The sequence below is a fragment of the Eschrichtius robustus genome, chromosome 4, assembly GCF_028021215.1.
Source record: "Eschrichtius robustus isolate mEscRob2 chromosome 4, mEscRob2.pri, whole genome shotgun sequence".
In the NCBI taxonomy this organism is placed as follows: domain Eukaryota; kingdom Metazoa; phylum Chordata; class Mammalia; order Artiodactyla; family Eschrichtiidae; genus Eschrichtius; species Eschrichtius robustus.
In genome coordinates, this window is record NC_090827.1 from 142,897,671 (window position 1) to 142,922,507 (window position 24,837).

The 24,837-nt window shown below is 36.8% G+C and overlaps 1 pseudogene; it reads right to left on the reverse strand.

Moving 5' to 3' along the window:
• Nucleotides 1-6,896: 6,896 nt before the first annotated feature.
• On the reverse strand, nt 6,897-8,279 carry LOC137763892 (microspherule protein 1 pseudogene; annotated as a pseudogene).
• Nucleotides 8,280-24,837: the final 16,558 nt, after the last annotated feature.

Genomic DNA, 24,837 nt, shown 5'->3' on the forward strand with positions numbered 1-24,837 from the left:
AAATATAAATCTATAATTTAACAGATTTCACAAGTAAAACTTAACAAATATCCCCATGCAAATTTAATTTTGCTAGAGTAATATCTGACGTAATATCAATAAGATCATACTTAATAAAAGTTTCCTCTAGTAGCAGACCTTGCTTGGATAGAAATCCTATAATTTAAGGATAATATTATTATAATTTAATAATACAAGAAAAAAATAAAGAGTTGTCCCAAAAGTAGTCCTGGGAACTGGACATTATCATGTTTGTTTAGTGGAGTATGGACGTCAAGAATTGCCCCAATGTGACACTAGATGGACAGTATAAAGAAAGGTACTTCCTGTTATATACATATGCATGAGAAGGTATTCAGGAAGAGGCATGTGCTAGAACTGGGTAGCTGAGGACCTCCCAGCTGAGGTTCTCCAATGCATTTGAGAAAGGTAAGGTGTTGTTGATCTTCTAAGGCATAAAATAAAATTAACAAAGAGGCAAACAATGGAAGCTAATTCCATCACATTATTTCTCTTCTTGCAGGACATGGGGGCGAGAGGGTTTAACTGTGATACCAGTTAAACAGTGAGACTAGAACATATAGGATTGTTGCCAGTAGCACCAGTGAAATGGTCAATTAGCAAAGACCAAAGCACATGGGGTGTATTAGCCAGAGTTCTCCAGAGAAACAGAACCTAAGGGATGTATGTATACATATACGGAGAAATTTATTTTAAGGAATTGGCTCATGTGACTATGGAGGCTGGCAAGTCCAAAACCTACAGAGTGTGCTGGCTAGAAACCTAGGGAGAGTCAGTGTTGCAGTTCAGTTCTGAAAGCTGTCTGCTGGTAGAACTCCTTCTTGCTCTGGGAAGATCAGTCTTGTGTTCTATTCAGGCCTTCAGCTGATTGAATGAGGCCCATCCACATTATGGAGGGCATTCTGCCTTATTCAAAGTCCAGTGATGTAAATGTTAATCTCATCCAAAACACTCTTATAGAAACATCCAGAGTAACATTTGACCACATGTCTGGGCACCTTGCCCCAGCCAAGTTGACATATACAATTAAACATCATACCGGGCCAGTCCTAGACAGAATGAACCATTGACTTCAAGAAATTTTAAGTCCTATTTCTTACATTTCTTCTTTCAGCAGGACAATAAATGGTTTGAAGTGAGAGACCAAAAAAGGAATCCACAAGAGCTCAAGTTCTAGTGACTCAGCCAATGACCGCAAAGTCCAAAGTTAATGAGTCTGACTGGTGAGTAGGTACATTTGTCATTGTTGTTTTTACTATTATACGTCTAGGCTGATGTATTTACCATACATTAAAAAGTCAGAACTTACAAAAAATATTGTAGGGCAATTGGCTGTCACCCTAGAAAGTAAAATATAATTCTATGCTATTACAACAACATACATAAATTTGTTTCAGGCATATTAAAAATTTAAACTGAACATAAATTCTTTAAATTTACATTAGAAATGTAGAGAAGAATCTTTATAATCTTAGGTAAGGATTCCTTAAGCAAAATACAAAAGTACTAACCATAAAGGGAAACTGTATAAATTTGACTACGATGCAATGGTTATTTCTATCCGTCAAAAGAAACTCTAAACAAAATAAAAAATACAACTCACAGACTTAGAGATAATTATAGACACATTGCAGACTCAAAGATCTGTAATCAGATTATAAAAATAATTCTCAAATAATAGAAGAACAAATAACTCCAATAAAAAAAGAAGGCTTGAAAAGACCATTCACAGAAGTGGAAATATGAATATGAAATAAAGGTGAAAAGGTGTCAAACTCAGTATTAATCAGGAAGAAAAATGAATTTGAAACAATAATATTATTCCATTTCATATGCATCAGATTCAAGTTGGTATGTACCATAATTTAAGAAGGATAATATATATGGGAACTCTCATTTACTGCTGTTGGGACTGCCCATCATTATGTCCACTTTGGGAAGAAATTTAGCACCAACTAGTATAGTTGGAGATGTACATACAAAAGTTGATATTTCCACTTAAAACTATATATCTTTCACTAAAACTCTTGTACATGTACACAAGAAGGTGTATACAGAAATTTTTACTGTATCATTATTTGTAATAGAAAAACATATTGGAAATATGTTTATCAGCAGGAGAATATATAAATACCTATGTGCATATGTATGAATAACACATTTGTATGTGTGTTTTCCTTTGTACCCATGTACATAAAGTTAAACTAACCATATCACTTCATGGCACTATGATCATCAGGAAGTATATGATTAATTTTGTTTTATTTGATTGTATATTATTTTTTCCCTTTTTTCTGATCTTTCTTTTTATTATTTATTATTTGTGACTCAAAATGGCCCCTAATGATGCCTACCAACTGTTGTGGAGCCCCCTGCCACATCTACCAGGGTAGGGCTGTGTGACTTAGAGAATATTGCAGAAGTAATGTTATGTTAACTTCTGATGTTGTCTTACAAGACCTTGGGGTTTACATCTTGCTCCCTTTCTTTCTAAATTCACTTGCACTGGGGACAGCCAGATGCCATGTCTTGAGGACATTCAAGCAAGCCCAGTGAGGATGCACATGTGGTAAGAAATTCAGGTCACCAGCCAACAGCCATGTGCTATGCAAGCCATTCTGGAAGTTGGTCCTCTAATCCCAGTTAAGCCTTTAGATGCCTATAGGGCTGACCCACCTTTTGACTGCAACAAGAGAAATCCTGAACCAGAATCACCCTACTAAGCCATTCCTGGATTCCTGACCCTCAGAAACTGTGAAGTAAAAATCATTATTGCTTTAAGTCTCTAAGCTTCAGAGTTATTTTCTAGGCAGCAATATATCACTAATACTTTCCTTTTCACCTTAGTCACCCATGCTAATGTGTTTGACATCGATTTTTTGTGAGTATATATCCTTGAAAGATATATAATTTTGCTTTTCGTGCATGTATTTTTAATTTATAAAAATGCCGTTGTGCTATAGATGCCATTCTGTTTCCTTTTTCCACAACATGTTTTTAAGACCTACCAGTTTTGCTTATAATTAGTATTATTTTTCTCTAAATGCAGAAAAGCATCCTATAGTATGCATTCTTCATAATTCACCTTTCTGCATATCCCCTTAGAGACCTGTGACTAGTTTTCTCAAAGGTGTATACCTTGAAAGGGATTGTTGGGTCATAGAGTATACTCCTTCCATTTTCTTTTTGAAGACTTGCTTCATTGCCTCCCATCTCTTCCCTATCCCATAAATATATATATATTTTTAATTTACTGTTTTATTGGGTCATATTTTCATATAGGGCAACATTTAAAAGTTTAAGTCTGCATTGTGGCTACTTCCTTCAGCCTCACATTTCTTTTCCCCAGAAGGAAGATAATACCATTAGTTCCTTTTGAGTCCTCTTAAAATGATGTTTGTATCCACAAGCAAGTACAGATTCTTTACATTTTTACCCAAATAGTAGCACATTAAACACATTGTTCCATACTGCACTATTTTTTTTTTTTTTACTTGTAATTTATCTTGAAGAAATTTCTACTTTAGAACATAAACAACCTATTCTTTGATACAGGTACATAGTGTATCATTGTTGGATTTTCTCATAATTATTTAACAATGTCTTTATAGATGGATTAGATTAATTCTCATTTTTTGAACTTTCAAATAATCCTGAAAAGAATCATCTTAAACAGAAAAAATCATTTTATATATGTGCAAGGTTATCAATAAAATATATGTTTAGAAATATATTTCTGGGTCAAAGGGTAAGTGTATTTATAATTAAAAGAGATTAATATTTAAATAGCTCCCTATAAAAGTTGTATCAATTTACAAATATATATCAAAGGATCAATGTTTGAGTTTACTAATTCCTCATTACCTTCCCTTGCCAAAGTGTGAATTCAAACTTTTGTTTGCTTAATGTGTGTGTTTATGTAATGCACGCAAATATTGAAATGTATATATTTGAAAGGTTTATATGCACATATTCAAAATTTAGGAAGTACAGAAGGTAAATGGGGAAAAGTAGATTTAGCTCACATCACTTACTCATTCACACAGTAATTTCTCCTGTGGCAGCCATACTTGTCAGCTACATACACATAAAAGTTTGGGTACATAGATTAATTCCTCTTATTTGGACATGTTTGTACTTCTTTCATGTTGCAGGAACTGGATTGAGAAAGCTCTTGCCAAGGTGCTATTTTAAAAAGAGGCACCAGATTTCGGCGTAACCATTTATATTAGCAATATATGCCTTTATTATCTCAACGTTCAGCCTCGGGCAAACACCATGATATATGTGGATCTTAACAAAGTGATATACCTTTTTTTTTAAATTGGGGTATAGTTGCTTTACAATGTTGTGGTAGTTTCTGTTGTACAACGAAGTGAATCAGCTATATGTATACATATGTCCCCTGCCTCTTGGACCTCCTCCCCACCCCCCATCCCATCCATCTAGGTCATCACAGAGCACCGAGCTGAGCTCCCTGCGCTATACAGCAGGTTCCCACTAGCTATCTGTTTTACACATGGCAGTGCACATACGTCAATTCCAATCTCCCAATTCATCCCACCCCCCTTCCCCCTGCCCAGTGTGTCCACATGTTCCCTACGTCTGCGTCTCTATTCCTGCCCTGCAAATAGGTTCATCTGTACCATTTTTCTAGAGTAATGAGTTCTACACTACGGCTGGTCATAATGTTTTTTGTTTTTTGTTTTTTAAATTAAATTATTTATTTATGGCTGTGTTGGGTCTTCGTTTCTGTGCCAGGGCTTTCTCTAGTTGCGGCAAGCGGGGTCCACTCTTCATCGCGGTGCGCGGGCCTCTCACTATCGCGGCCTCTCTTGTTGCGGAGCACAGGCTCCAGACGCGCAGGCTCAGTAATTGTGGCTCACGGGCCTAGTTGCTCCGGCATGTGGGATCTTCCCAGACCAGGGCTCGAACCCGCGTCCCCTGCATTGGCAGGCAGATTCCCAACCACTGCGCCACCAGGGAAGCCCTGGTCATAATGTTTGAGCCTACTCAGATCCAGCCAGTGTGCTGTGCAGCAGTCATTCTGGGATCGTCCCCTGCAGAGCATCTATCATCTCTGTCCAACCAATGAAAGGCGAGAAGAGACATGCACACAGGATGTCTTAAGTGTCTTATCCCAGAATTTCTGAACATAACCTTTGTTTGCTTTCTACTATAGAAAATGTACTTACGTGGTCACACCTAATTTCTAATTTCAAAACTAAACACAATTTAGTTTTGAAGATGTTTCTTTATTATGTGCCCACATATGAGCCATATTTTCGTCTTTTATTGTTTTATTGTTGTTGTTGTTAAGCTGTTTACTATGAAAAGTGAGAACAGATTGAAGAGCAGAAGTTGTCTTTGTCACATTTTAGAGTTTTAGCTTTCACATTTATATCTATAATCCACACAGAATGTACATCTAGCTGTGGTGTGAGAAGATATCTTTTATTTTCCTCATAAGGAATGAATTTTCTCAGTTTAATGCTGCTGTTCTTGACCTACATATTTCCATATATATGTGGAACAATTCCTTCAGTTTTCTAATACGTTCCTTTGTTTTCTTTATCCCTGTGCTAATATTATACTATATATCTTTTTACATATTTTGTAAAGCAATTTTCTCAATATAATTCTTCTTTTAATTATTGTTAATTTAAGAACTTACGTCAAAGGTGTATAAAAGATTTTTGAATTTTACACACCCACAAATACAGACACAAACACCTATTAAAATTTTTATTAGAAGCCCTTTAAGTAGAACAAATTATAAAGTGTTAATAATCATGATATAGATGTATCCTTTTCATAAATATGATATCCTATCCATTTATACATGGTCATTTTCATATATTTTAATAAAACATTTAAATTTTCCCCAGAACTTTTATATATGCTCTATTAGTAGTTTGACACTTTATCATTTTTTGATAATTGTATGCAGTGTCTTTGTTTTTATTATGTATCCTAATAAGTATTTGTTACTGTAAAGGAAAAATTACAATACACTCTACTATCTATGACTGCCATCATATTAAGTAATATGTTCAGGATCTTAAATACTAATTTTAGAATATTTTAATGTTACCTTTGAGTGAGAGGAGAATGATGCTAGGGAAGTTTGCAAAAGAATTTCCAACCATATGTAAAATGTCTTATTTCTTTATAAATTCAAACAATTTTACCAAATTACTATATTCATTAAATTATCATCTGTATGTTACTATTTGTTTAATATATCTTCAATAATGTGTTCTTAAAAATGGAAGAGTAATATTTTATTTTACATGAGGGTTTAAAAGTGTATCATTCATAATAATAGTTTAAAATGAAGTAAATTATTATATCCCTTTCTGAAGTTTTGTATATGTTTTCTATTATATAGGTTCTTCGTTGAAGGGTATAAATAAGGCTACTTATGCATTTGCAGTGTCACAAATGTGATAACTATAGTTGAATGAAATTTAACCTTAGAGGTAAACATACCTGGTTCTAGTTTTTTTTTTTTTTTTTTTTTTTTTTGGAAATCAGTGCTTTGTATTTACAAAAGAAAAATAATAAAGGAAAAGTCTGAAGCTAATCAGCTGGAGACACGGGGCAAAGGTGGGAATCTGGGGGAAAGGGTAGGGTCCTCTGCAGGGAGAGAAGGGGAGGGGCTCTGGCACCAAGGAAGCCTGAGGGTCCCAGCCTCTAGGGGCTTCCCCAGGGCCAGCCCCGTCCCCCCGCAGAGGCTCAGATCAAGGGGTCAGGAGCTGAGTCTCCCACAGCCCCCTCTGGTTTTTCCAGGAGCCTGAGTTCCCAGCTCCAGGGGTCTGGGATGGCAGGGGAAACTGAGGCCAGAGAGAGTCCATGGGTCCTGCCACCACTTCTCACTGTGGCGTGATCTTGGCAGCCTCGGCCGGAATAAGGGCAATGAGGTCCCGGTTGATGAGGAAGACGAATCGCACGCTGGCAATCTCCAGCACGGAGCTGTTGCTAAGGCGCCATTTGGAGCCACACAGCGCAGGCCGTCCATCGATGTAGATGGGCCGCCGGCCCTCACTGGCAATGAAGTCACCATTGTTTTTCAGCTTGATGACACCTTGCTTCCGGGAGACCTTCCAGGCCGGACCCTCCAGAGACAGGTCCACGTCAATCTGGCTCTCCTCCGTTGCTCTGCCTAGGGTGATCTTTCTCAAGCGCCTCAGGCACCGCCCCCTGCGGCCCTGCAGCCCTGCCGGGGTCTGGCTGTCAAAGTCCGGAGAGCTCGTGCCTGTGATGCTATCTACTACACCTGCCACTTATGCAGTTCCTGTTCCAGCTGCGTAACCTCTCGTTTCTGGAGCCGGTCAGCCACTGTCAGCTCATGTTCTAGGACTTCCTCTCACATGTCCTTGAGCTTACTGTCGTCAGTCAAGTCCTCTGCATCGGAGAAGTTCAGCACTTGGTCCCCCTTGGGCAGCGGCTGTCTGGTCCTGCAACAGGTGATAACTGCTTCATGAGCTGCCAGTGGGCCTGCAGAGCCTTGGCAGTACGGGCCAGGTAGAAGGCATCGGGCGTCTGTGCAGCAGGTCCTGGAGGTCTCTGAGGTGGGCTGGCTGGTCGATCCCACTTGGCTCAGCAGCTGCTCTTCAGCCTGGCTAAACAGGGCCTTGCTCTGGATGGCGGCAATGGCCTCTGGGTGCAGCTGTCTCATGGCCTGGCAGGCCAGCTTGGAGATGACAGGATCGTAGAGCAGGGCGTACCAGCACTCCTGGACTTCCCGCAGGGTGAAGTGGCAGCTGAACTTCACGCCCAGGTGGACAGATGCCAGGTCATTGGTCTGCAACACGGCATCAGTGAGCAGGAGGTCGTCCGCAGGCTTCCAGCGGCCCAGATCCTTGGTCACCTGGAGTGGCTGCTTGCTCTTCTTCACGCGCTCGGTGAGTCCAGGGGCTGGGGCTGCGCTGGGTGGCACAGGGATGATGGGGGCCCTGGACACCTTCTTCTTCTCACTGGAGGAGGGAGGGTTCACTCCCGGAACAGCGCCCTGGTTCCACCCCACTGGCCCCCTTCGCCCGGGTAGAGGACTTAGCCACGCTGCTCTCCACCAGTTCATCGTCAAACTTCTTTCTCTTGATGAACCTGGAGAAGCTTCTCCGTTTAGGGGTGGTGCCCAAAGCCTGTGAGGAGGCCCGCTTCTGCCCTGTCAGCGGCGACTCATCCTCTGAGCGGATGGCAGTGCCTGATGCCATTGGGGATGAATCCAGCAGCCGCTGAGAATCTTTGCCCATCCTCTTACAGCCCCAAAGCCACTGGTTGCAAACCACAGGGCTAGAGGGAAGGGTCCCACAGGCGCATCCAAGGACTCTGACCAGGTGAGCTGAGAGGCCGAGAGGAGATTCATTCCTAGGCTGCCAGCTCCAACAATTTCTCCACGGCGATGACGGCAGCAGCCGCAGGGCCGAAGCCGGCTTCCTTGGGATTGGTCTCCGTCCCTGGTTCTAGTTTTGACTGTACCATTGTTTCCATGTAACCATGCCCAAATTCTTTAACTCTACATGGCTTGACTTGGTAAATTAGAAATAACATGTTTGCTTCATTTCAACGAATTTATCTAACAGTAATATGGTACAACATATATAATTTCTGTGTCTATAATAATAAACTGTATGAAGTAAAATTAATGTAATATTGGTACTTTGCAGAGCTCAGTTCAGTAAACATTTATTGAGTGCTTGCTATGTCCCAGGTACAGAATTTGGGATAACAGCAACAACAAAATCATAAAAGAAGGAAGTAGATGTTTTGGCTTAAGGTGCTTACATTCAAATCCTTTTAAAAGTTTTGGGGTGAGTGTTCCATTAAGAACACCTATTCATGGTTCCTAGGGCCTTAATCTTACAATCCTTCTCAATGTTGACACATGATTTTGTGAGTCTGTTAGCATGAAAAGTTCTTACTAAAATTAAACACAACAGATTTGTATATTACTATTTTAGCAAAAGATGTTGGTATTCCTAAAAATTGAAACAAGACATTCAGTAAACTTACCTCTTACGTGAAATAAATTTTATCTGATGGTGGGAAAAATCTAAAATACTATAGTAATCACTTAACTCATGACTTATATCATTCTTCCCCCTCCTTGGTTGAGTGTCCTTTCTCTGCACACAAGGTCAACATAACAGCGGTCAGCTAGAGAGTTGAATAGTAAAGATCAGACTATCTTTGCATAGTTTCTAAATTTAGCTTTCTAATCATTATAACTTCTCATAAGTTATAGTTCTGAATCTTTGGTTTTGATTGACAAGATATTTTATTTTTATATAGTAATATAGTAAAATATATAACATTATATATTATTTATATAATTTAGTAATAACTTTAATGCCTCTATATGAGAGCTAATCTATGCCTCAAATTTCAGAAATTATTACTAACTGAAAACCAAACACACGCCCATATGTCCCATAAGAATCTCAATATGTACGTCCGAAGTCTAAACTCATTTTAGTTTTCCTTAAAAAATATTTCATGTCTAGTGTTCCTTATCATCAGCCTCCAGTCACTTTAGTTACAACCTGGATGGTCATGAGTGCCTTTCTTTCCCTTGACTCCTAAACGTAACTTTAAATCCCGTGCGTACTCGATTCTAAATACCTTCTTCAAACATTTCTACTTATTTCATCCCCACTGCCCCTGTCCTACTCAGAGCCCCTGTCAAATTTCACTTACAATAACACTGATATCTTAATAGGTTCTCCGCCACCTTCCTGTACCGCTGCATTTAGTCTTTAGCATTGCAGTTAAAATGAGTTTAGTGTGTGCATTTGCCCTCGTTTCAACCTACTGTGATCTTTCAGACTCCCCAGGAGATATAAAAACTCCTTGTGATTGGGTCCAGCAAAGCTGTCCAGAATCATCTTGCTGTACTTACCTATGCAAACTATATCAGAGCCAGAATAAGCTACTCGTAATAGCCTAGACATACGACTATCTGCCCCACATACTGTGTCTCTACCTGAATTGCACATGCCTTTTCTTTCATGGAAATTTCTACAAAGCCTTTTGCCATTTCTGAAAACAGATTCTCTCCTCTCTACCTCAATAATGTTTTGCTTACACCCCCAAAAGAGCACCAACAGGATTCCATTTGATTTCTTCTTTTTGTTTGGAATCTGAGATGATGAGTCCCTTTGCAGGAATTCATCTTTCTTCTTTAGCCTCTTACACAGTGCTTTGAGCATATACGTAGATATTTGCTAACTGTATACATTAATGAATATGTATTGTGTTTTCTATTGTATGCTGTGTTTTTAAATTTTATTTAAATAATTTTTCTCTCTCTCCCTCCATCTATAGCTGTGGGTATATGTTTACATAAGTAATGAATGGTTTATTATACCACAATATAGAAACAAATGGGATTGCTATAAGGCAAATCTCATTTAGATCCCATTCTAGGAAAGACTTTGTAAAACAAACAAAAGACATAGTACGTACCAAATCATGAGTTTCTGAATTTCTTAGTATACAGTGTGAGCTCTATGTACATGGCAGGTAAACCAATTATTCAGAACATCTGGCCTCATCTCATATTGCATATACTTGCTATAATGTATGTAAAACAGAAACAGTAAAAGTGAGTGTAACACTCATTTTTGTGCGCATTCTTTGTGCACAAATGCAAGTCTGGCTCGTGTTTATACCTCAGCGATTTTTAAAAGAAGATTAATGACATGAATATTTGCAAAGAAAATGTCTATGTGACCAACACTGGTGTGTTCTTGAATATCAGTGTCACAGTGCTTTGCAACGGCTGCCATATTGCCACACAGCCCTATTTTATGGAGGTGACAAGCTGTCACACGTAAGGTATATTTCTATTACTTCTTTTGCTGCTTTAATTCACAGTCTGTTTTCAGTGTCTTTTCCTTTCCTTTTCATATGTTAATTGCGATTTGAACCAATTAACATATCTAACAAATTCTAGAATTAATTTTTCAATTCAGACTGAGGCATGTATTTCTACTGAAATATATTAGTCTTTTTTAATAGTTCAGTTTCCATTATTTACCTACATTTTGGAATAAGGTTATGCCTATAGTTACTCACTTTGTTGCTGACTCTGGCTTCACTCAATGGCCAATTTTAAGAACCAGGAGTTTAATTACTACAATTGCAAAACATTCTTGTTAAGCTCTGTCTCTTAAGGCAATCTCTAATATTTCCTGAAAAGTCAGATTTTTGTACAAATACCATTGTGAGTTCAAATGAGATATTCTTCTGTTAGGTCATAGGAGTGGGGCTAGAGCTATGAAAACATGTATGAAAGGGATTTGGGGCAGGAACATACGGTTAAATTTTTTAATGTCTGAGATGTCAGGGCTGGCAGGAATAAATAACTGCAGCTATGCTTCACATAATACAAATACTATTTCATAAAATTGTGATGAACAACTGCACACATGCCAAAAATCATTTAGCTTCATAGAAAGCCTTCTGTATTCATTTGGAATTATCAAGGATTTTATGTTTACCATTCAGAGATAGTTTCTTTTTTTCAAACTTGAAATATAGCTTAAAGACAAAATAGGTCAAAATCTGAAGATAATGGAGTTGAATCACCTATAGCAGAGAGTTTTTAGATTAGCATTTGCTTACTTATTATGTGTCCTATACCACTGTGATTTTATTCAGATGTGAATAAAAGATAATGTTTGTTTACCGAAAATCTAAGTCTCTCTCAAACAATTTAAAGATCCACAAATATAAAATCTAAAATATATGAAAGTATAATAGACGACGTTCTGTTCACTATGCAGTCTTCATTACATCAGGTAAAATATGATCAATTGCAAACAACAGAAAATCCAACTCACACTGACAAATGACAAAGGATATTTAGGTACTTGCCTCATATTCTCACAAAGAACAGGGTCCACAGAGATGATCTTTTCCAACTCACAAATCACTAAAGACCCAGATTCTTTTAGAACAAGTGACCACTCAAGATGACTGAAATTATCTCATCTCTGAACTCTTCTAGGTGCTACCTTCATCCACAGGCTGGCTTATATGGTAGTAGTAAAATTCATGCGGCAACTTAATATCTCACATTCCTTTTACACACTGTCCAGAAGAGAAAACTTCATTTTTTTCAACCATTACCCAACGTTCTGGGCCTGATTCCATTTAGAATAATTTAGGATCAGATTTTGAAGTGAAAACTTCGCAAAAAGATGTGCCATCATGGTCCTCCTAGGAGATGGGAGATGGAATCAAACTCACTCATACTACAACGCTGCAAAACAACGATGTAGTCGCAGAGGAGTGAAGCAGACAACAGTATCCACTGTCTTCCTAAGATATAGAGACATGGTAGTTAAAGATAAGTCACTGTAAAAGTCTGAGATAGTAGTCAATCAGAACCTCCTCTCTAAATATTTTACTGTCGATTATTTTCAAACTGCAAAAGCAATAAATGGCCATTGCAACAAAACAAACCACACAAATGCAGACAACTAATCTGTGTATTTACTCCAATGCAAACCTTTACCCTATCAAGTCAAAAAACATTTCAAAAGTAGATTTCCATACCAATCAGAGATGTGACTAAAAATTACATTCAGTTGAGTGCATAATATACATCTATTTTTATGAAAAAAGTACCCTCTCGTTCCTTTTTATAAATTTAGTCTATTATTTTTGGCTCTTTTATTGAGAAGTAAGATCTATGTAGAGAAAATTGGAAAATGTAAGAGTCCAGTGTAATATGGATTACTTAAAATCATACCCCTTCTCCAAAAAGAAAAACCCCTCCCATATCATTATCACCTACGATAAGAAATAGAACCCCAGAAGCAATCCACTTTCTCCCACCAAACATAAATCCATCACTCTCCCTAAAGGAAATCACTATCTAGGCTTAAAGTAATCACATCTTTCTTTACAAGATTATATCTGAATATGCATTACATTAGAGCTTTATTTTGTCTACTTCCAAACCTTTTATAAATGAAAATATACATTAAGTATGCTTTTGTCTCTTTATTCTTTAACTCACACATTTATTAGATTCATGCATTGAAGACATATATTGCTATAGTTTATTCATTTTCCATGCTGCACAGTATACTACTGAAAGAATCTATCATATCTCTAGCTACGACTAGCAATACATGAAAAAGTAGAAATTCCAGCACTGACTGTACCATGCATGATTGGTGCTCATCTCTGTGAACCCAAAACACATCCTGAGGAGAAAAGTGCTTTTAGGAAGCTGCATTTGACAAATTCAGAGCCCTGTGATTAGTGATGCAGCTTTGTTGTGGTTCCTTATTAATAGCATACTTTGCTAATTATGAGTAAAGCTCAGAGTTGAATAAGGCTTGTGTATCATGAGTCTGAAATTCAGCCCTTTGTAATGGTGCCAAAATAAAAACAATAACTAATATTTATAGTGGTTTTATATGAAGTAACTTTAATAATCATAACAACACTAGAGTTTAGGACTACTGTAATCTCTGTTTTCTAAATAAGGAAATGGAGAGCTTAGGTAACTTTACCAATGCAGCATAGCAACTATGGACTGGAAAGTAAACCAAGACATCTGGCTTCAGAGTCTGTCTCTAGCAGTGTACTATAGTACTGTTAGAATGCCTTACATTTTGTGTTGTTCAGTATAAGAGAGAAAAACCTGTGGGAATATAATTCGTGGAGGAACTTGCAACATTGACCAAAAATTTCTTTTTTCAGTTGTCCTGGGTCTTAAGATGGAGTGGGTTGAATGGGAACAGTTGTCATGATTAGAATTATGACATAAAGTTATTTGAATTCATAGGATAAAGTAAATATACATATACCATCACATACTTTCTATTTATTCTATATCTGGAATTAAAATTAATTTTCATATACTCTAGTGGTTCACAAAATAGGTCAATATGCAAATTAATATTTTTCATTCTTACTTTGACTTTTCACTTAACCTGAAATACCACACAACTTGTTCTACTGTACATGGAAGTTCTGGGTATATGAACAAACAAGAATATATAAAAATAATAATTATCTAGGACTAAGCTTTATTTTTATTCTTCTTATATGTCTCCTTATATTTTATTTATGCCTGTAGATACCAATTTTAATGATACAATTACCTTGTCTTCCTTTACACGTAATCACCTGCTGTCTCATTCTCAATAACCCGATGACTTTTCTGCTCTAGACCTATCGTGATGACTGCCCTGCCGTAATGTTCATCTCCACTTGATCTTATTCAGTCTCTTTCTTCTTTTTCTTTGTCCATATTTTTGTTCTCTGTCTTATGATCTAGCTGTTTGGCAAATTGTCTTATATAAAAATGTGTCCTTTATCCAGTTAAGATTTATAATCCCAAAAGCACAGATTTGGAAGAAATTTTTAAAGGTCTGTTCATGCAAACATGTGTCCAATATTTTATCCTGTTTCTCCATGAGTTAAAAATCACAATTTTATACCAAGACTGGTTCATGTATCAGTCAGGGGCTTGGCAGCAAACAATTCACATTTGTAAAGTAATTGAGACAAATTTAATAAGCAAAAGTTTAAAAAATTATGAACAAGGTTTAAGGCTACCAAGAAGATATCCTAAGGCTATGAAATAAGGGAAATTTTTCCTTCCTTAGCCCTGAAAATATAGGGTAAGGATGCATTCTTCCCACCCCCTAATCTCTTTCTGGACTTTCTTATTTTCCAAATCCCAAATGTAAACCAAAGGATTAGGGAGTTTAGTGAGAACAGAACTGCTTTCTGGGACACAGACCATGATGGTGATGTATGGATGGTGGAGTTGGAGCAGATTGCAGAAGGTTTCCAAGAGAAAGATTGAAATCCTTTATACATTTCTAAAGTTGGAAAAGTGTATGGATGAAGAAAGTGACAGTCCTTTTGAGTGTGTACCATTTTGTGAAGAATGTTCTCTAGTTCAAGTCTGAGCCAGTTTAGATATCATGCTGTTTTGAAAATCTGTTTACCTTATAGAATATTTATACTCTAAGAAACAGTATCATTAAAGAGATGAACAATTTCCAAACATTACAAAGCTAGCACACACACAGTGTGCCCTATTTCTAATAATTATTGAACATTTTCATTACGTGGTTGGAGATTCTGAGGCATTGCATCACTACACCAATGTAAATTGCAGTGCTGAGACTTGAAGAAGATGAATAATTCTGTTGCTCTTTGGAGAGGTGTTTCTATAGATATTCCTTTTTTTGAATGGTAAAAGAATCTTCAGGACTCCCATCTGTGGATATCAGTATCTGCCCCAACGCTTGAATGCTATTTGCATATGACATCATTTCTGGCCACTCAAGGATTATGTTTTATTGTGTTTTTTTTTAATATACTCATTGTATGCATATTAAGTTTCAGTACTGTGACTGTAAACATCAGTGATAAATATTTATCTTATGATTCCTCAGAAATCAATGCCTATTACTGAACTTTAATATCTACATGGTTTTGTGAGAAGTTTTCTCATTTTGAAACTGTTGAATCTCTTTCCCCCCAAATTACATTATCGTTATCATCATGGATGTTAATAGCTACTTGATAATAAGCACTTAACTATGTACTAAGCACTGTATTAACTGCTATATGCATATTTGATATTTACAGTAGTTCTACAGCTCAGTCCAGTGTGGTAGCCAGTAACCACATGTGGCTATTTACATTTAAATTTAACTAAAATTAAACAAAATTAAAGTTTCAGTCTGACTAGTGACAGTTCAAGTACTCAGTATTAGTGGACAGAACAGATTTAGAACATTCCATCATCACAGAAGATTCTATTTGGCTATTTAATGAGATAGAAATAGTAAGTAACCTGAAACTTTAACCACAGCTATCTGATTCCTGAACTACAGTCATAAATTTCATATTATACTGTACATTTCATGACAATAGAAACCATCTCTACTTTGTTTGCAGTTTTTTTATCAGAAAGTCTATGCATAGTAAACCCTTCATGAATTAGTGGTAGAAGAAATGACTGAGCAAATTTAAAAAATCAAGAAATATTACTTAAAGCTAATTATATATCTGGAACTTCTACGGAAAGTAATTATTCAATATCTGATTTAGTGTATGACCTTGTGTAATTTGTCATGTCCTCTATCCCTTCAACACAGTTATTTTAATTCCATACATGTTTTGTGTTCCTCTCAGAATTTGAGTTTTGTTATAGTACCGTATACCCACAAATTGACTTCCCCACTGAATATACTATATTTTTGTTTTACATTTTGCACATTGGTTAACTTTGTAAGATGTAATCCATCAAAATAGCAATCAATTTAGACTGAACAGAACTTGCCTTCTGAGTCTGACAAAATAAAAATGAACTAAATGTTTCATTACTATTCTCATTGGATTTTACTCATGTATTTCCAATACCCATTTATTGCTGCGACATTGTTTTATCAATTTACAAGTACGTAGCCTTCTCACTATGCTCCCCTGACTATTCACTGTATCATCCAAATTTGAATTATGCAAACTTTTCTTTCTACTATGTTTCTGTAGTGCCCTGAAAATGGCATAAATCTTTTATTTATATTTAGTTCTTCTAGAGACTCAGCAATTTCACAGGTACTTTTATTCACTGAACCGTATTCAGGGAACAGTTGTGGATATTGGGAACTTCTCCTCCTTCAGTGCTTGTACAGCATTCGTTTTGATAACTAATGTGCATCTGGCATTATTTTTTTAGCTTGTGTATATTCTTCACCTTGAGAGGTAGCTTTCAACAACTGTCAGAGAGCAGCTTTCTCTACAATCATGTGGATTTGTAAAGACCAACTAAGAAGAAGAAAACTTTATTTATGAATGATTTTAATATGTGGAAATACACTCCTTCTATAGGAACAAAATTTAAATAAAATTCCATATAATGTTTCTAGTTTGTGGTCACTGAAAATTCTAACCAACGCTAGGAACCAAAAACCTGCTAATCTCTGCATGAAAATAACATTAATTAGAATAAACTCAGTTTATATATCTGGATTTGTGTGATGCTTAAGGCCTAAAACTAAGGTCAATATTATGTGCTGCCTTGACAGTTAGTAAAATTGGGATGGCCTCAAATGGCCTAACTTCAAGTAGGCCTCCCCACTCTGTTCCCATGGATAAGGTTCCCCAGAAAAACAACCCTCCTTATTTAAGGGTTGAGACACAATTCCTGCTTATACATGAGTAGTGAGTTTCAGTTCTCTGCCAGTCTCTGGAATTATTCAGACAAGCTAATCACATCCTTCCATGGGAAACAGGGGTACCCCACCCCCTTGACACTACAAAGCCAGCAACCTCCCATAGCCCCTGGTTTACCCTGTTCTCAAGTACAACCCCATACGGCCCTGCCTAGTGTATGGTGTCCTCTTCCTCTGACCCGTGAGTATATGTGACTAATCACCTGCTGTCAGTCTCATCTGTCCCATGCAGTGTGTCAGGTCTGGCCATCCTCATAACCCTAGGGTGGAAACCCCTCCCTTAACAATGGGATGAAAGGAAGGTAATTAAAACAATTTGATGCTTTATTGAGTATCATATGAAATAGTATTTGCATGTCAGAAACAGAAGCACTATTAACTGCACCAAATGGCATGTGCATATATATTGAATCTCTTTTTATAGCTAATTATTTTAATACTGGATTTTCACTAGGTCACTACAATGATAAACACCTAAAGGAAAATGACTATAACTTGAAGTAGCATAGAGTCCAATGAAGACACAAGGACATAAACAAGAAATTTAACAAGATGATAAGTATTGCTATATAATCACATTTTAAAGCTGTTTTTCTCAGTGTGCTCTCAGAAAGTAGAAAAGACGTAGTGCCTGGCACGTAATATGTATTCAGAATGGTTTTCAGAAATAAATGAAGAAAAAACAGCATGCTAGCCCAATCAGAAGGAGTAACGAGGAAAGGCTTCTTTATGGAGCGACCAGAAACTAAGAGGGGATTCAAAAACACAAGTCAGAATAGCAATTCTGAGCTGGCAACATGACAGCTCAAGAGACAGGACTTATGAATGGAGATTGGGGTTTTAACACATTCATGTTTATAAGATATGTGACCTTGATCTTCTGCTCAGTGACGAGGTAGATTAAGCTGAAGAGCTTGTGAATAAACATGAAAAGTAACTTGATATAATAATCAGGTGAGTATAAAATAACACTTTATTGAGACACCAGCCTATATCCACCATATTTATATAATTCAAAATGTGTGAGAATGCTAACTATTGTTAGGGATATGAGGAAAGGGAAATTCTCATATATTACTGGTTTCTCTAATCTATGGAGATCAAGAAGAGTATATTTGAAGTAAAATATCTTGAGAAAAAAGAAGTTCTGTAGAATACAGAGGGGAAAAGTGTCATGTTTGCTCTTTTTATTTCTCATGGTGAATAGCATCATTCAGAAATTCATATGCATCCAGTAAAATACATTTATATTACACTATCTAGGGTTAGCTAAGACTCATTAATGAATAAATGGTCTAAAATCTTTTTTCCAAAAATATTGAATATACTACTAATAAGATCAAAGTACAATATAAAAATGATTGGAAAAAATAATTGTCTAATCTAATCATCTCTGACATGATGTCAGCCAAAAAGTGAATTATCAAGATTATTTTAAATATAAAAACACCCCTGTGATCTTTACTGCTGGACTAGACCCTAAGTGTATATTTTGACTTGCCCAGTTGGAAAGTAGGAAATCACCAAACATAGAAAGATTTTACTTTTCTTCTCTATTTCATAATTTTTTATTTTATATTTATGTGAATATTTTTTATGCATATATTATATTAATATGGAAGAAGAGAAGAAATGCTTGAGTGTATTGACTAGAGATTTACTGAAATAATGAATTTTGTTATGTAAACTCAATAGAGAATCACCTGGGGAAAAAAAGAAAAGCTCAGTGGATTGGTGGACAAATGGGGAGAAAAATTGAAGTGACAATGGTTTGGAGCAGTCTTTGATCTAGTTCACCAGGCCTGACTCGGTATAACAGAGCGGGTAGCAGGAGCATTAAAGATTTAGGATTTAGAACTTATATAAGTTCTTGCTTCTGACATTATTTTAAAAGTGATATATTTCTTTTGGTATGTCCACTGTAACAATCTCTATCTTCAGCCTACAGGGAGATGAATGTGATAAATAATGGCATAATGTTTGCATTATGCGTGACCACTAGAAATGTGAACCTAAAAGTTACTATTATTTGTTTTCCTGAAACACAGAACCAAACTTAAGGATTATCTAGAGAATTTGATTCAGGTGCAATGACCTCATTCCAAAACACCAAGATAGAAGCTTAAAAAATACTGAGGCAGAGAAGGAAGGAAAGGAAGGAATGAAATAGAGACAGTAAATAAAAAGAGGGAGAGGGGCTTCCCTGGTGGCACAGTGGTTGAGAATCTGCCTGCCAATGCCGGGGACACGGGTTCGAGCCCTGGTCTAGGAGGATCCCACATGCCGCAGAGCAACTAGGCCCGTGAGCCACAACTACTGAGCCTGCGCGTCTGAAGCCTGTGCTCCACAACAAGAGAGGCCGCGATAGTGAGAGGCCCGCGCACCGCGATGAAGAGTGGCCCCCACTTGCTGCAACTAGAGAAAGCCCTCGCACAGAAACGAAGACCCAACACAGCCAAAAATAAATAAATAAATAAATTTTTAAAAGTGCAATTGATTTAAAAAAAAAAAAAAGAGGGAGAGATTGAGAGAGAAAAAGAAGCTTGTTGGCAGTCTTTTATGCCAGAATGCATTATACAGGTGTACAGAAATATCCCTTTGAAATGACTGACTATATGGTCAACTCAGACTACTCTCTCCATAGGCTTCTCCTCTTCTACACGTAACTCACATTGCTGACTCTTCCCAGTGTTGACATAGTGTGATGCCAAGCCAAACCTTAAACACTCTTTTTTTTTTTTTTTTTAATTTATTTATTTATTTATTTATTTGTGGATGTGTTGGGTCTTAGTTTCTGTGCAAGGGCTTTCTCCAGTTGCGGCGAGCGGGGGCCACTCTTCATCGCGGTGCGCGGGCCTCTCACTGTCGCGGCCCCTCCCGTTGCGGAGCACAGGCTCCAGACGCGCAGGCTCAGTAGTTGTGGCTCACGGGCCTAGCTGCTCTGCGGCATGTGGGATCTTCCCGGACCGGGGCACGAACCCGTGTCCCCTGCATTGGCAGGCGGATTTCTAACCACTGTGCCACCAGGGAAGCCCCCCTTAAACACTCTTAAGAGTAAAACTATGCCTTTCTTCCCCTAATCTAAGGCATTAACATTATTAGGTTTTCAGGGAAAATAAAAGAATTTTATAGGAAATAAAGAGACAACACCTGAGGCGGGGGGAGTTAAAGAAAAAAAAAAAATGGAATTCTAGTCTTTATTTCAATCAACACTTAATCAAATGCTGCTCGCCTAATCAGTTTATGAAACACCAAGTCCCTAATACTATAACCTTTTAACCCTATCTGGTCTCAATGTTAAAAAAAAAGAGAATGAAAACAAAAAGTTGATAATAGAAAAAATAAAATAAAATTTCTATTCAGGAAAGATGTGATACAATTCTGGTACCATTTCATGTTCTAAAGGTGTCCTAATCTCGTATAACTGCTTTTATGGTTCTTCAACATGTAGCTGCCCAAATTATCTCCTTGAGTCTCTAGAAAGGTTACACACTTTGTGTGACAATATTTTTCTCAGCACCCTTATCAGGCTCCTGGTAGGACTATGCATATTGCCTCCTCAGAGGTGCTTATTTTTTCTGAAGACTATTCTTTGGTAGTGGGTAAGCCTGGTTCTTTCTTTCAGTAATTAAAAAAATATACATCCTTACCGTGTTTTCCTTTTTAATTGAGTTATTATTTTGAGATAGTTGTAGATTGACATACAACTGTAAGAAGTTACACAGAGAAGTCCTGTGTACCCTTAACTTGGTTTTCTTCAATTGTAACATCTTGGAAGACTATAGTAGTGATACAATATCACAACCAAGATAATGATATCAGTACAGTCAAGGAGAAGAATAATTCCATCACCACAAGAATCCTTCATGGTGTCCTTTTATAGACACAGACACTTCCTCTCCTTTCCCTACCACCTCCTTAGTCCCTGGCAATCACTAATCTGTTCCCTATTTCAATAATTTTGTCACTTCAAGGATGGTATATAAATACAACCAAGCAGTATGTTAATTTTTCTCTCAGCATAATTTACTGGAAACTGAGCCGCACTGTGTGTATACCAGTAGTTTATTCCTTCGTATTGCTGAAAGCAACCAATGATGGGGTACACCTCAGTTTTTCTTTTTTATCAACTATTCACCCCTTAAAGGACATCTTTCCAGGTTTTGGCTATTTAAAATAAAGCTGCTATAAACATCTGTGTACAGGTCATTTGAGTAAACATAAGTTTCCATTTTTTTGTGTGTAAATGTCCATGAGTGAACTTCCTGGCTTATATGGTAGTTGTATGATAAGTTTTTTAAGGAAATAACAACTTGCGTTACAAAGGGTCTGTACCATTTTATACTTCAAGCAGCAAGAATGAGTGACTCAGTTTCTTTGCCTCCTCATCAGCATTTGAAATTGTCACTATTTTTCAATTTTAGACATTCTTATTTTTCAAAATCAGTTTATCCATTCTACTTCCTTTGTCTTTCCATACAAATTTTAAAATAAGCTAGTTTAATATGTTAGCTCTATTTTTAGTTTTTAAGGACTCTCCATGCTGTTTTCCATAGTGACTGCACCAATTTACATTCCCGTCAACAGCGGAGGAGGGCTCCCTTTTCTCCATGCCCTCTCCAGCATTTATTGTTTGTAGACTTTTTGATAATAGCCATTCTGACCGGTTTGAGGTGAAACCTCATTGTGGTTTTGATTTGCATTTCTGTAATAATTAGTAATGTTGAGTATCTTTTCACATGCCTGTCGGCCATTTGTGTGTCCTCTTTAGAGAAATGTCTATGTAGACCTTCTGTCACATTTTTGATTGGGTTGTTTGTTTGTTTTGATATTGAGTTGTATGAGCTGTTTACATATTTTCAGTTAGATACTTCCTCTATGTACATTTAGAACCACATCAGTGTTAAAATCCTGCTTCCACAAACAAACATAATTTAGAACATTCAAAAAGAGGAAGACTGCAGTCCCCATATTTTTTGCTTATCATGTTCCTCTTGCCTCATGTTCTAAGGTTCATTCTTTTCTCATTTCTTTTTTTGTTTAGGAAAACTCCCCTTAGCCATTCTTTTAGGTTAGGTCTCTAGTGATAAATTCTTTAATTTTCCTTCGTCATAGAATGTCTTGATTTCTCTTTGTCTTGTATTCCTGAAGGTTATTTTCACTGGGTTTGGATTCTGGATCTACAGTTCTTTTCTTTAAAATGTTGTGCCACTTTATTTAGGTCTCTAGGGTTTCTGATGAGAAATCGACCGTCAATCCAACTGTTTTCCCCTAAAGCTATGGTCATTTTTCTCTTGCTGCTTTCAAGATTTTCCTTTGTCTTTAGTTGTCAGAAGTGTCATTATGATGTGTCTTGAAGGGGATTTCTTTGGGTTTATCCTGTTTGAACTTCACTCAGTTTCTTTAATCTTTAGGTTTGGGTCTTTTGCCAAATTTTCAGTCATTATTTCTTTGAGCTCTTTTTCAGTCTCACCCTTTTCCTCTTGTCCTTCTGGGACCATGATGACACAAATGTTAGGTCTTTTGTTATAGTCCTACAGATTCTCTGAGGCCATGTTCTTTCTTTTTGTTTTTTTGGTCTATTTCCTCTTTATTGTTCACATTGGGTAATTTCTATTATTTTATCTACCAGTTCCTTGATTTTTTTCCCTGTCTTTCCCATTCTGCTGCTGGGCGTGTGGATTGAGATTTGGGATTTTTGTTTGTTTGTTTGGGTTTTTTTCTTATTGTATTTTCCAGTTCTAAAATTTATATTTGGTACTTTTATTTCATTGCTGAAACTTTCTTTTTCTTCACTGTGACTTTCTATTTTTCATTTGTTACAAACGTATTTGTAATTGCTCATTGTAGCATTCTTATAATAGCTACTTCAAAATCTTTGTAAGATAATTCTGCCTATCCTCTTGATGTTTACATCTATTGATTGGCTTTTTTTCATTCAGTTTCAGATTACCCTGTTTCTTGTACGATTAGTGATTTTTTTATTGAGATATAATTGACATATAATATTATATTAGTTTTAGGTGTACTATATTATGATATGTATGTACATATTGCAAAATGTTCACCACAATATGCTAGTTAATATCAGTCACCATACAGTTACAGAATTTTTTTTCTTCTCATGAGAATTTTTAAGATCTACTTTCTTAGCAACTTTCAAATACGGAATAGAGTATTATTAACTACAGTCACCATGCTGTACATTAGATCCTCAGGACTTATTTATTTCATAACTGGAAGTTGTACCTTTTCACCCCCTTCACCCATTCTGCCCAACCGCCTCTGGTAACAACCAATCTGTTCTCTGATGCTAAGTGAATTTTTATTGAAATTTGGATATTAAGGATATGAGAATCTGGATATTATTTAATCCTTCTGTTGTAGCTGGTATCTTACGAACTATTCTTGCACTAGAAGTCCAAATTCCTCACTTTGCCTCCTTGACCCCCAGTGATGGGGAATCTTCATTATTGCTGGGTAGGAGCGGCTGTTCTGGCTCCCAAGGAGAACTTCAGTGTAGTTCCTTGACTGGAAGGGACAGGAGTACCTCCTATTGCTCCCCATGTGGCCTCTAGTGACACTACAGGGGAGGAGTTTGGTCATCTCTTAACCCCTGGGCTGTGGTGTAAATCCTTATTAACTCAACCAGGGCAGATCTGACACTGCTCTAGCAGAGGGCATAGGATGTCACCCAACTGCACATGGGGATAGATGAAGTAGATCTCTGTTTATTTTATTTTTTGAATGGATCTGTTTTCTAGCCTTCACATTATTAACTTACTTTGTGTTCAATTAGCCCCTCCAGCTGTTCATTTGCAGTTCAGGGATGACCTAAATACTTAAAGTCCAATGGTTCTAGACTACATCTTATCAATTTTAACATGTCATTGATTGTAAGGTAATTGTAGCTAAAACTAAATGGAGGTGAGGTATATATCAAGTAAATGCTACACCACAATTCCAGTAAAACTATAATGGGGGGGATTGTCTTACTTAGGATAAAGAAACAGAAATATGTGATTTGCTTTTTCAAGTTTTCAATTTCTGACACTCAGTGTAGGGTACTTTTATAATCAGCAAGCAAACAAAAAAGCAGAAATGTAGAGCATCAGGTACACTTTTGAGGTACAAGTATATCATCATTAAAACTATGATTCCAAAGAATATTTAATAATACATTGCAAAGCTAAAATTTTAATGCTGAATAAGCTTATGAAACAAAACCAATTGAAAAGCTAAATATGTTACTATATGTTCTGCTTTCTTACAAATGCCCTGATATTTTTATTCACAATTTTCTGTGTCTTACTTTCACATGGGCAATATCTTTGTAATCATATATTAGGAAATGCTGAATTTTAAATATAGCTGAATATACACAGACTATCTAGTTTATATTACCCATAGTTACAGTGAACTCAGATAAAATTTGAAAATCATATACAGCTAAATAGCTAGTCTTGTGAAACAGCATAAAGGTATCCAACCCAGGCTTTGGACGTGTTTGGGGTTCTTGAAGCTCTGGCTCACCAGAGGAATCACAGTGAAGCCACATGGACTAGATTTAGGCAAGTAAACTGTCTTTACAAAG